Here is a 10668-nt window from a genome sequence, read left to right as displayed (position 1 = left end):
GTACATTATGGCTATTGTAGGCTAAAATATCAAATTTAAATACTCACTCTGAATACCTTTGGCCTTCTTGGCACTATCAAGTTGAATTTTCAAATGAAATTGATACTAGTATTATATCTTCTTGGGTCTATCATTCAAATGTTCAAATTGAATTGCCTACTCAGCTGTATAATTCAAATATTCAACATAGATCATCCAGTCTGGTTGTAAAATGTTAACATAAAAAAAAATATACTCTTTCTTTTGATCAATGCTATTGCAAGTGATGATACAAGCATGTGAAATTCGGATCATTTAAATATTCAAATGACACACATAAGGCCTTCTTGGGCCAATATTTTCAACTCGAACTGGATGTAATTGATACCCCCACCTAAAACTTAGAGAGTTAGCTCAATTCATGATATTCTTGTATGCCTTTTGTTGAAAAAAAAAAAGTACAATGTAACAAAAGTTGTTACCATAGCAAGATTACTCAACAGTGAGATCAGTGTGCGACTCATTTTAAGATTACACTGGTTACATGAGCGAAACCTCAAGTCAAATGCTAGAAAACTGAGGGAGCTCACCCAATTCACAGTATTTTTTGTTTGATTTTCATTTTAAAAGATGGTTGCCATTACATTAGCACTCTCTTCAATATTTCAGGCCAGATGCTCAGAAACTGAGGGAGATTGCATAATCAACTGTTGTGTAAGTTTTTAATTTGAAAATGTCACTGCCATGATAACTTTCTTTGACCGATACAAAAGATGACATTTGCACATTAGCGCACTACAGTGGTCACGTGCCAAATTTCAAGTCAAATGCCTAAAACATGAGGGAGTTATGAGTCAATCACAATATCTTCGATTGCTTTGTATTAAAAAAAAATAAGTTAGCATGGCAACGCATTGTTTAACATTGACGAGAAAAGTGTTTTGCACATCTAGAATTTATCTTGTCACAATATATAGGTGTCATATCTCAAGGTTATTGCTAAAAATTGAGAGAGTAAGCTCAATCCACTTGTAGTTTATACGATTCTCATTACAAAATACCATTAACTTGACAACATACTATTTGACAATGACGAAAAATAAAATTTGCACAGGTACATAATACAGTGGTCACATGTGCCAAATTTAAAGTCAAATGCTCAAAATCTGAGGAAGTTAGCTGAATCCACATTGTACTTGTGGATGATTTGTATGAAGATGCTGTTGCCATGGAAACGGATTTATGACCCCCACAAAAAGTGTCTTGCATGATAACATATTATCATAGTGACCATATGTATCAAATTCAAATCTAAATGCTACAAAAAAAAAAAGAAACTAAGAGAGCAGCGTGATCCACACAATTTTGTATGATTTGTTTAAAAACTGCAATTGCCATGGCAACAGATTTCTGGACAATCGAATTTCAACAGAATTGATTTAAAACTGAGTAGCTTGATCCACATTCTGTATTTGTAATCTTTATGAAAATTTGATGTTACCATGGTAATGCATTACTCCATACTGACACATGTAAACTAGGACATGTAAAAATTACAAGGTCGTTGTTCAATGTCCCCTGGACTACAAAACATAAAGGTAATTACCTCCTCATCAAAAACTGTCATCGACTAATGGAGAGTACTGCTTCATCAACTGTATACAACTTGTATCATCAGTCTCTATCTCGGTTCCTCCATAGAACTGGACTTGGAGTATCTTCACAGTTTCATTGTCACAATGATGATTCTTCAAGTGTCTTCTAAAACCATTGAACGAATCAAATTATGTCCATACACAAACCCCCTGGGCGCAATTTATTGTTTGTCCATCACTCAGTCCATGTTCGTATGGCAAACAGTGAAAAAAAAAGCAGTTTCAGTGGGAACTCCTAAAGAATGCATCACTTCATTATCTATTTGAAAGTTTAGATCTCGGTTCACGAACTCGGGGTAATTCCAAATGTCCAAAGGTTGATGAGAGGTTTTGCATACCGTAGACAAAACACATATTTAATGTGCTTTGAACAATGTGTCGAAGGCACTCTGAATGATATCACCAGGGCAGGGTAGTACCAAGTGGTCAACAATGAAGTAATATTGGTACACATGTATGTTATCCTTCTGACGTCCTCTGTCAAGCAAGCTGCATCTTCTGATCTTCAAGCAAGCAAGCTGCATCAAGAGCTGCATCTTCTTCTGCTTTCCCTCTTCAAGTGGTGATCAAAACTAGCATCAGGCTGAAAATGTAAGGAAACAATGAAAAACAAACAGACATTGTATGAATCTATTACAAATAAAATCTAGACAAATTTGACTGTGACCTTTATTTCGATTCCATAATGCAATTTGATAGACTCAGTCATACATAGGCTTAACACATTTTATTCACATTTATGATTATTTTAACAGATTTCAAGCTATCACACACACGGAGGGATGGACTACTCAAAACCATAACAATTCAGGCACCACTTCTTGGCAGAGGATAATAAATGGATCTTATTCCATTTTACTTAAAGATCACTATAATTTCACAATTAAAACTCACTTATACCTATTTTTTCTTAAAGAAGCTTTGAAATTTATCACTTTTCTCTTATTCGTGACTGATCAAAAAGCAACTTCAAAATTTCAGCCTACATATGGGGAAGACAATCTGTAAAGTTTAAGGATCGACTTTAAAGCATTCACGAGTAAAGTTCTCGTCGACATCAGGACATAACCCTGACAAAGGCAAGTGCGCAAAAATATTCACAACATCCAAAAAAAAAAAGTTAACCTGTGAAACATTGAAAAGCAAGTGATCTTAATAAATTACATAGTCCAACAACACAAAAACCCCAGAAAATTTCCCTTGACCTCTAATTTATTTTCTAATACAAAAACAGATCATAGAAAGTAGAAAATGCAAAATCAATTAAACTCGTAAAAATCAATTTCATTTTCAGAATACCAAAGTACTGTGAGTTCTAATTGCCTGTCCACAATGACTCATAAAGGCTTGTTCAGATATGATGAGTCAAACTCCGGCAACATTTTAGTGCACAAATCAATGCGATATGAGATGGTAAAAAACAAACAAATAAACAGATCAAAATGCAACAAAACAAAACAAAAACACTGAGGCAAGAGGAATATATTTTGCCACACTGTGGCAAGAAGTTATGGTGCAATCAAGCTCAAAAGTAAGTGAAGATACAATGTCATGAGTTTATCTTTATCTTATTTTTTTTTTTAAAGTCATGTGCTTCATTAACATAATGAAAGTGACGAGGTTCGGCGCACCGTATCTGAACACTAAAAACGTCAGGGGGTTTGTCGCATCATATATGAACAAACCTTATAATCATGTAGACTTACCTTTTGAAATCGGATAAGGTAGTCTATAGCCAAAGCCACAGCAATCTTGCACAATCCTTGCGCCCTGGTTCACAGGTGGAAGCAAATAGAGTACAAGAAGGATTTGCAGGTTACTTACATTCTATGCTGTGTTGTAAGAAATGCATGTTATATACAATATATTCTACTACTCATTAACAAAGTATCCAGGTATCAACAGAAATTATCAGTGAATTGCACTGCATAATCAGGGAGCATTAGGTAAAAAATATGATCCTTCATGTAGGATGAACCCATGGGTTGTTGTGTGACTTCTTTAAAAAAAACAAGAAAAAAAACCTCTTCTTTATTTCACCAGCATCTCCAAAATAACAAAATTACATTACATATTGATTTGTGACTGTGAACTTTTATATTACAATTGAGTTTGGTGAAATCCATTCATCTGCCTTTGAAAAATCAAAGTCACAAGATATTTCCTGCATTTTTTTTTCATAATGAAGGGCTCCTGACCCTTGATTATTGACCTCATGACCCTTATCGACTCCAGGGAAACGTTTGATAAAATGTATTGTCAGATGCAAAGATTTCAGCTACTTATAACAGTTGTCACCAATGACAAGTTTTGTGGAACGCCCCCTGGATTTACATAGCCTTACCAAGTTTCATTCACAGATGATTGTTTTCAACTTGCGGCATGATACACAAGAAACGATATTGGATGGATAGACATCTAGAACACAAAAAAAGGGGCTTTCAAAACCTATAGTATTGGGCATACCCTGACTGCTACCAGGTCTGGTGGTACACTATTTGATGATTGCTCCAAGTCTCATGAATCCACATCAGTTTTCCGCATGTGTTCTCCCAGCAATCTCAACAGCTTGACTGTGAAGGCTTTCCTCTTGCTAGCTTGACAAGACCTTCCACCAAAAACTGGCCACTGCTCAAAAAAGCTTGGCATCGTTGCCTGGGAGAAGGAGTGAGAAGTACTGTTCAACCTGCAAGTGTAAGGACCATGAACATACATAATTATCAAGTGGCTACAAGTCCACAAACTGTCAAACTGGTGCGCAAGGTGTGATGCACTGGCTTAGGATTCAAAGTACTGAACATCCACATAACTGCACTAGTGTATTTACTGTATACAAGTGCATGAAACAGATTTATCTTGTGTGCATGAAAGATTTGATCAGAACTGCAGAAAACAAAGGGTTTTGTTCAGGTGGCTTCAGATTAATTCAGTCGGTGATTCTATCATATATACCTACTTGAGATATGCTCATAATTTCAAGTTCGTTTTAATTAGCCACGGGGGGGGGGGGGGGGGGGGGGGGGGCAATAATATCCTGCTTCCAGGTATTCATCATCTTTATGCAGTGTACATTTATGCAAATATTATTTGAGGAGAAATGGAAAAATCAAATGCCATTTTGCAATTGATCTACTCTCATTTTCAAGGTTTTTTAGATAGATAATAAAAGTTCTTTTTGCAATTCTGTCATTTTCAAGATTCTCAAGTGCACTATTGCCAATATCATTAAGTGTGGCAATTTATATGGGGAAGAGGCATATTCCAGAAGGGATTTTTTTTTTCAAGAGATTATTTCAACAAATACTACCATCAAAGTAGACGTATATTCCCTCACCTGAATCATGAAAAAAGCGATGATACATGTATATTCCATTTTGACTCATTTGTGAAATTTAGGATCAGTTCTCAGACAGAGAACAACTGCCAGTTATTAATATGGGCTGTGATTCTGTTTCTCGCTACCCTTGAACTCGCACCTTACAATTAGATCTAGAGTCTAGAGTCTAGAGTCTTAACATGGACTCGGTGGAAATACCGGTTTTACATGCATGTGACGTCATCAACTTTATAAGAGCATATTCTTATATAATGTAAATTTGTAAGCGGTTAGCAAACTCATAAATAGTAGTACTCATATTAGAAACTAGTTAGTAGATTCTAACGTAAGATCCACGCGCAAACACTAGCGTCCTATATAGGCCCCTACGTTCCTACGTGTACACTGTAGTGTACTGAAAACATCACGTAACCTGTTGTGATAAACAAAAATCGGGTCGGGAGAACCCCCCACCCAGCCCCTTTAATCGGGTATTTACGCTCTTTTTAGAGCGATATTTGCTACTAGTACCTAGTACTAATTTAAACCTAACAGTTTGGACCTAGAACAGTTACAGTAGGCCCTACAAAAAATATAGTAGGCCTAGGGGCCTACCAGTATACCTACGAACATACCGTACAAACCTACGAACATGTACACACAAACATTGTTCGAACTTCGTCTTCGTGCACGTCAGTAGCGGGTAATGATTTGCGCACTAACAAAGATTCGCACCAGAGCCTCAGAGGTAAGAAAACTACATCAATAACAATACAAAATGCCACGGAACCTTTTATATTTAAAATTTGATGATATTTTTAAAATGCAATTATTGGACAAAGGAACCCTCAGCGAAATTCGGACTCAATGCACCGCATGCAGCGCGTTGGTGTTATGGCCTATTATGTATGGCAAACACTATAGGCTACATGTACTTAGTATGCTGCGCTACATAGTATACTATAGTACATTGTATTACGTGCGTGCAAAGACAAAGTTGTCTATAATATGCGATGAAATCCGTGAAAATCATGCACATCGTTTATGATAGAAAATAACTGGTACAGGAAATAATTACCTTAAAAGATACTTATCCCCGCTGACAGACTTAGCAAAGTCACCATCATAGATTCAATGTCATTTTTAGCCCCAGACGACATCGAAAACCTGACTATCGCGATGACAGACGTTGACGACTCCGCGCCACAGCAACAAATTTCAGGCATTGGCATGTGTAACCAATGAGATCATCGGACTGCGAACACGTGACTTCTCTGGTGGACAACTAACACCGATACGGTGTTGTTAGTGAAAACCCCCTTTTCATGACAAAACTATAACACCACTTGGGTGTCATTTTAACACCGAGAATCTAACACCCAATGAATGAGAGAATGTTGGTGTTAAATTAACACCGAAGGGTGTCAAATTGTATCAATTTAACACCAAATTTAACACCCACAGTTTGACACCCGGTTGGTGTTACACTTTTAACACCGCATTTTTTGCAGTGCACTCAGCAAAAAAAGAAAGTTCCCCCCTAGCATTTGTGGATATATCTCAAAAAGTATTCGACCGATTTTCATAATTCAAACGGAAATGGATAAAGAATCTTATTACTCATAACATGAGTGGCAAATCATTGCCACCAGATATCATTATTGGTGTGAAAAAATGCATTTTATGTCAAAATGCATGGAAACAAAAGTTGCACTTTAGTGATTTGCAATGACTTTTACACAAATAATCAAACAATCACTCATGATTCTGAACATTTAAGCATGGGTTATTGCATATTTCTCTATCTCTTTCTTTTCATGAGCATATAGTGAAGTATTTGATAATTGATATGTCCACCACCCGCAATGACCAGCCGCCATCTCCTCCTTATACTGTTAACTAAAGTTTGTACTTGGCGCTGCTCAATGTTGGCCCATGCTCTCTGCAAGATGCGCTGAAATTCTTGCAGTGAAGTGTCATCTTTCAACTTCTTGCTCGCTTTCCACTTCATTTTATCCCAAAGATTCTCTACTGGATTACAGTCAGGGGATCTTGCAGGCCACTCCATACGTTCGATGCCATTTCTCTCAGCAAACTGATCTTCAACTTGAGGGCATGATGCAAAATGCCCACAGGCACATTAATGTGATCAACCTAAATTGGAATTACAATTCACATGGCTTCTACTAATATTTTCATATTGAGAAGGCCTATTGTTCAAAAAGTATGCATAACGTCTGTTTAATAGGGAAGCACATTGTACCTGAAGAAATTCCTGAGAATTACACAATTTAAAAAGATCATTTGATAACTTACATAGGAAATGTATACAATATGCTTCCTATGGCCTAAAGTGCAACTTTTTTTCCCATGCATTTTGACATAAAATGCGATTTTTTACACAAATAATGATATCTGGTGGCAATGATATGCCATTCATGTTATGAGTAATGAAATTTCCTATCCATTCCCGTTCGAATTATGAACATCCGTAAAATACTTTTTGAGATATATCCAAAAATGTTAGGGGGGAACTTACTTTTTTTTGCTGAGTGTATATATATATATATATATATATATATATATATATCACAAATGAAGAAATAAACTGGTAATGCATTTTGGCCAATAAAGAATGAGTTTATTTGACTCAAATAAATTCAATTCGACTCGAGTCGAATAAACTCATTCTTTATTGGCCAAAAATGCATTACTAGTTTATTTCTTTATTTCTTCGTGGAGCCAATACGTGAATTATCAACATATATATCACAAATAATATATATATACTATGTGTGTGTGATAAAATCATCAAACTATCAAAGGGTATTCTGCCATCCTCACCGATCTTTAGAATCACGAAATCTAAGGAAGATGTCAATATATCCACTGAGGCATAGTCAGAATGTTGAGTGCGATAGATTGCGCAAACGTGCGTGCGTGCAAGAAGCCTTCTTCAGTGTTTCTTTTTTTTCCCCTTAATGCCTCCGCCATGAGGTGCAGCCGGAGGCATAAATGTTTTCGGGTGGTCTGTCCGTCCTTCCGTCCTTCCGTCCGTCAATGATGAATTTTGTGGACAGCGTAACTTAAAAACCGTTTGAGATATTCTAAGGAAATTTGGTATATGTATATATGAGTGGACGAAGTTGTACTTACAAACTTTTAGGTGCATGCGTATATGGTAAAGATCAAAGATAAAAGGTCAAGGTCAAATTCTCAAAACTTCACTATTTCCCCCATACCTATGGAATGCCTGAAGGTATTTTCTTGAAACTTACTGTATACATGTATTTCCCGATAAAGATTCTCGAGGGAGAGTTTTTGAGCCATGGAGGTCAAAGGTCAAAGGGTTAAAGGTCAAGTAAAAAAAAAAATAAATTTTACTTTTTTTCTCCATATCTCGAAAATGACTCAAGGTATTATAATGAAATTTACTTCTATATGCATGTACTACCTGACAATAGGGAATTTTGAGGTCATGGGGTCAAACGTCATGGTCAGGTTATATGCTGAAATTCTACTATTCAATGTTGAAATTACACATTTTGTCCATACATTGTAGATTACTCAATGCGTAAACTTAATAAAACTGGGCATTTCTGCACAATGATTCTGTAGGGAAAGATTTTTGGCCATAGGGCATGATAGGTCAAGGGAAAATGTTCAAATGTCACAAATTTTCCCATATTTTGAAAGTAGCTCAAAGTATCATCATGAAAGTGGATGTTACCAGTTTAGTTAGGGATTATTTGAAGAATTGTGAGCCAGGGGTTCAAAGGGAAATGGTCAAAGGTCAAGTGAAAATGCTCAAATCCCCGAATACCATGCTCTCTTACAATAATGTTAGCCATCTGTCTACATGAATCCTTCAGTTAAAAGAAAGTAAACACTCAACGAATTTCTGACAAACATTTCATTTTTTTTTTTTTGCCCATGAAGTGAAACTATCGCCTTACCATTGTCCAGACGTACCTTTTGGGAGAACCATGTGCTATGGCGGAGGCATACCAGTCGCCATAATGACATTTCTAGTCTATCATATAGATACAAGGGTGACTGATATGAGAATATCTTGGGTTGTCGAGGCATTGCTATAAAGATGAAGACGATGAAAATGTTTCAAACATACATTTCTCTTTTTTTTTTTGGGGGGGGGGAAGGGGGTATAACTAAGCAATGATTGAAGGGACGTCATAATGTTGTGTGAATGTTTGGTTTTTAGTTCTCTCTCCACAAATTTAAATCTATACTTAGTCAATCGTAAGTTGACAAAGCTATCGAGACTGTAGAAGGTGCAGACATACCAGTCTTGAAATATATCGAACTCATACCCAAGAGGTTGGCGATGCCAATGCATCGAAGTGGAAAGATGTCCTGTTCGAATACGCGGACTTTAAATCGTTATTTCAAGGCATGGGTATAAATGGTTTTTATCTCATTTTTTGTTCATTTCCCACAAATGAAATAAATGAAAGGATTTTTAACAGTATTGGAAATAACATTATTTCATTTGTACTACCGACTATGATGCGCTAAGATTGAATCAACATGATATTACGCCTGTAATTTTTAAGTGACATCTTCTTCAAAATTAAGTGAACTGTTATAGTGGACCATTATTATATTCGCGCGGTTCCAACCACTTAATAAATTGAAGAATACATCAAGGACGTTATCAATTGAATATATTTCGAATTTTATTCGCCAAATTTTTTGAACGATGCTGATGCATTAATCATATTAATCAGCAGCAAGCCTCACCTTGCGTGTGACTACAGTCAGAAGAGGTGAACGTTGATTGTCTGAACTATATCATATGGATTTTAAACAAGCGCTAGATAAAGTAGAGTTTCCCAATTTGTTGAGATTCCTTCATGATATCAATGAAATATCAGATCATCCTGGTTTTAGAAAAAAAATATTTCGAATGAATCAACTATAACACATTGTATTATTATTTTTGTGTACATGTGATAAATGAGACCGACTTCAATTATACTACCTCGAATATCCACTGCATGCGCGAAAATTGGTAAGCAGTTGTCAATCAATCAACCACGCAAAGACCCACTGGATGAAATGAAGGTTTACCTGCACGCAGAGTTGAGTATGAAAAGGGAAAAAAGACATTACAAACTGTATTTGAAATCATCGGTGAAAGGCAGGGTATAAAACCTCCCGTAGAGAAATAAAGTCATCACCAATCCAAAGTTTGATGGAGCCATTCTCCAACCTCTCGGTCTCTTAAGCCGCGGCACTTTTTTTTCCACATCCTTAAGATGCAGATGATCCTGCTGAGCCACATTGGAAGTGAAGTGTTTGTCACGACTGCATCGTAAGTCCGATATGACATGCAGACGAGCAGACGATACTATAACAGACGAGCAAACCCTAGCCCACTTTCTTGAATGTTTGACCACCCGCGGGCGCCAATCCCATCGATCCCTGCACTTCCTGCTGTTTGCCCGATTAACTCCGACATGAATCGCCTGCAGACCCAGCTGACAGGGCACAATGGGCGAGTTTAACCGTCCTAGCGATCGCTCTGGCCTCGGGGCCTCGCAGGAGGGATCGATTCTCGTTTGTGTAGTTTTAACATCGTCCTGAGAACGATTTCCGGCTCGGCCTACACTCGGCGGATCCTATATGGGTGGAGAGGCCCTCGATTGTAGGTTAAAGCGGTATTGGTAGCGTGTCGCAGCATTAATGCCAGACGTT

Source organism: Diadema antillarum, unplaced genomic scaffold, assembly GCF_040938485.1.
Source record: "Diadema antillarum isolate AM-2024a unplaced genomic scaffold, OU_Dant_1.0 scf00000188, whole genome shotgun sequence".
Classification (NCBI taxonomy): Eukaryota; Metazoa; Echinodermata; class Echinoidea; order Diadematoida; family Diadematidae; genus Diadema; species Diadema antillarum.
This window is presented reverse-complemented; position numbering follows the sequence as displayed.